The sequence below is a fragment of the Manis javanica genome, chromosome 7 (genome assembly GCF_040802235.1).
Source record: "Manis javanica isolate MJ-LG chromosome 7, MJ_LKY, whole genome shotgun sequence".
Taxonomy (NCBI): Eukaryota; Metazoa; Chordata; class Mammalia; order Pholidota; family Manidae; genus Manis; species Manis javanica.
Window position 1 is genome coordinate 135708547 of NC_133162.1, and position 3892 is coordinate 135712438.

The window sequence follows — 3892 nt, forward strand, 5'->3', positions numbered from 1 at the left end:
GGGCCTTCGTTAAACAGGCACGACACTGGTCCTGCATGCTGGGGAGGCCCCCTGGCTCCTGCTGGGGCCTGGCCGTGGGGGGCCCTTAGGCTTCCCCAGGGCTGCACGGCCTTGTCACCCCCAAGTCACATGGGGGCAGGCCTTTGGCTCTCCATACGGGCGGAGGCCACTTGAGACCCCCAGGTTCTCTCTGTCCTCCTGCTAGTGATTAGGCCGTACTGGTCAAGGGAAGCCCAGCCCCTACCCCTGCCCACAAGACCCCAGCACTGGGCTGGCTCAGGTGTGGCTGTCAGCTGGAGTTGGGCAGTGGAAGGGTGATGTGCACAGCTGGCAAGACTCCCGTGAAAGGAGTGCTCACAGCTTCCCTGGGCCCCAGAAGGTGGCGGGGTCTGTGCCTGGGAACACCCGGCACCCTCATTCCCTTCTAGGACAGCTCCTGTGCCACCTCATGGAAACCTGGTTCTTGGCCCACTGTGGCCCAGCCGTGACCTCTGACATCTCAGCCCCATCTGTTCAGCTCTGCATCTGCACATGAAGGGGGAGATCCAAGCCTCACTCTCTGAGCACCTTCAGCATCTCCACCCTCATGCCCCAGCCTCCACACCGCACCCTCCCTCCTTCCCCAGCTGCTGCCCACTTCTCTGCCTTCCTCAGAGCCTATCCCTCAGGGTGCCCACTCCTGGGAGTACCGTCTGTGTGCACCACAGGGAGGGGTGCTCCTGAGAGCAGGTACCACTGGGCCCTGTCTCACCCCTGCAGCTGGACCAGGTCCCTTCCTTCATGGGGCTGCTCCTGACACCAGCCCAGATGCCTCCTGGTCCTTCTGCACTGGCGGAGCGTGCTCCCAGGGGCCACTGGCCCCTCCGGGCTTCTCCCACTCCTGGCCCCTCGCTGCTCTGCCTCACTGCTCCCCCTGACCTCCTACCCTTGGAGGGCTCCTGGCTCTGCCCAGACACCCCCAGGGACCTCATGCACCCCAGGAGATATTCCATCTGCACCAAACCTCACACATTGGTGCCAGAGAGTGCACTTCTCTTTTGAGCTCCAGGTTCATGGTGCCCACTCCCCACTGGCCGTCTTCCTGGCATGTGCTGTTCCACTGCTGGCCGACATGCAGGCAAGTCAGAAAACCTGGGAATCATCTGGACTTGCCCGCAATCACGCCCACGTCCAGCACGCCCACGGCTGCCACGAACACCCCAAACACTCAGCAAAGTTGAAAGTTTTACCACGAGTACTAGCATACTTGCACCCAGATTCTCCCACTAATATTGAACTACACTCATTTACCACGTCTCTGTTCAACGACCCACCCATCCCTCTCCCTGCCCATCTTGATTTTTAAAATAAATCTCACAGTAAGTTACAGACATCAGTATCTCTGCGTAAACTTGAGCTCAATATTTATGTTTTTTTTCCTTTGAGATAAAATTCACATACAGTGAAATGTACAAGTCTTAACCACATATGCCCTGAGTTTTGACAAATGCATATACCTGGGTGTCCCAGGCTCCTGTGAAGACACAGAACGTTATCGCCTCTCCCAGAAGCTCCCTCAGGCCCTGTCCTAGACCGTCCCTGTCCCCTGCCCCCACCTGAGACAGTCACTGTGGAGAATATTTCCACCATAGGTGAGCCTTGTCATTCTAGAGCTGATGCGATGGGCGGGTGGGTGTAGTGTGAGGCTCCTGTCCCTCAGTGCTGTTTGGGGACCCCCTGCTGCTGGTGGCAGTGCCGCGCAGCCTTGCTCTCGCACCCGCACTTTCTAAGCATGGCTCCGAACTCTCCTGGCCCTGGCGCTCCGGCCGCCGGCCTCCCTCCCCCCTCTCCTGGGCCAGCCCCCTTGTTGAAAGAGGCACCGCCTTCTTTCTGGCCCTTGAGCTCCCTGAGCTCACCCCATCTCAGGGCCACACTTCTTTCTGAACTTGCTCAAATTACTGTTTCAGCCCAAATGCTGCTCCCAGAAGCCTTCCCTGCCTCCCCACCATTAACCGGCCCTTGTCCTTTTCTTCGCAGCACTGACCCTGCCTAAAATCATGGTTATGTATTTGTTCACGTACTTACCGTCTGTCCCCAACCCCGGCTAACAATGGCCAGCCTGTGGTCACGTGCTCTTGTCCACTGCTGTACCTTCAGTGCCCATGTGGCACAAATGCTCTTGAAGGAATGTATGAATAGCCACTGCCAGGCAACCACCAGCTCCTGCCCGCAAATCTGGCCTCTGGCTGCACCGTGGGAGGCTGGCCCACAGCTTGTTGGAGCCTCTGTGCCTCCGGCAGAGCTGAGCGATGCCCACAGCCACTGGGCAGCTCTTGCTGAGTTCACCCTTGGCCCAGGATGAGGCAAGCTGGGTGGAGGGGTGAGCAGCAGAGGGCCCTGGTCTGGTCACCAGCAGATCCTCATTTGCTCTACACCCATTGGCAGAAGGCTTTCAGGTTAGAAGGCAGGCACGGTACCCCAGAAAGGGAGGGGGCAGGCCTTTGGTGTTCTGCCTTCTGCTTTTGCCCTCTTTGGCTCCCACAGGGTCCCAAGATTCAGTCAACCACCCAGCAGGGCAGTCAATTTCCAGCACACAGCCCCCAGCATGCCTGCCCCTCTGTGTTGGCAGTTGTAGAAAGCAGTTCTCCCTAAACAGGCACATGAGCCAAGAAATCCTCCATACTTTATGCTTGAGTAACCATCAAGTTACAGTGAAACAGAATCTAAGTGAAACAGCCTAGACACCACCGCACAAAGTCCTAACAATCGCAAAGGGCTCTAGTTTCCAGGTCCAGCTCCCTAGAGACAAGGTGCATTTTCCAAGCTCTTTCTGAGGATGTAACTCCGCGTGTCACTATCAGCTCATCCTGTTGAGTTCCACTTTAGTTTATGTTACTTGTGGGTTGTTACACAGCGCGGCCTCTTGTGACAGTCATTATCTGCTGCCAAGACTGGAAGTGTTGTGATGATCAGGCCCGGGTGGCGTGGTGTTCCCGCCACTCCCAGTTACAAGCTGCCCTCTGCCGCGCAGCTGGAAATATCTACCCCAGAGTGAGGGTTTTTGTTTTGTTTTGTTTGATAATTTTCTCAGAATAAATCCTCTAAATGGCAGATCACTAGGTCACTTCAAACGGCTCTCCTCTAGCTGGTCAATAGCCCTTCCTCGCGCCGGGGGCGCCTGTTTCTCCTCCCCAGCGGGCGTGTGGTTTCTCCCTGCAGAGAAGCCTCCGCTAGGTCGGGGCTATTCGCGCCCCCGGAGAGGTGCTGACTGCCCGGGGCGCGCTGACCCGGGGTCTGTGTGCAGGGTCGGGCTCGCGACCCGAAGGGACGCTCCCCGACCTTGGCCAACCTGGGGCGGCGCTACGCGGACAGGGGTCCCCAGTGCCCGCAAGGACGTTGGTGCCAGAATCTTCTGTCTGAGAAATAAAGGCTGTCGGTGCCCCCCGCCCCTGCCCGGCTGCAGGGCAGGTGGTCTCAGCGTCGCCCCCCAGGGCCCCCCAGTCCCATCCCCGCGCGTCCTCGTCCCGGACGCCGGCAGCAGAGCGCGGGGCGGGCGGCGCTGGGGGTGCGTTCGCGTTTATTATAACTTCACTCCCTTTAAAAGGAAAACTATGCCCGGAATCCGGGGAGGTGGCGAGCCGGGCGGGGAGGACCAGACCCGCGCCCGCCGCTGGCCAAGCTCGGTGTCCCCAGGCTCAGGGGCTGCGCCGACCCCCACTCCCGCCTCGCGAGCAGGGCACCCCCCGCCCCGTCTACCCCACCTCTGCCCCGGCTCCTCTGTCGCCCCCAAACCCCGTCCGCACCCCCGGCACCCTCCTCTCCCTCCGCCCCCTCCGCCCCCGGCCCCCGTGCCCCCCACCCCCGCGCTCAGACCTCGGCACCCCCTCCCCCGCGCCCTGGCCCCCCCACCCCC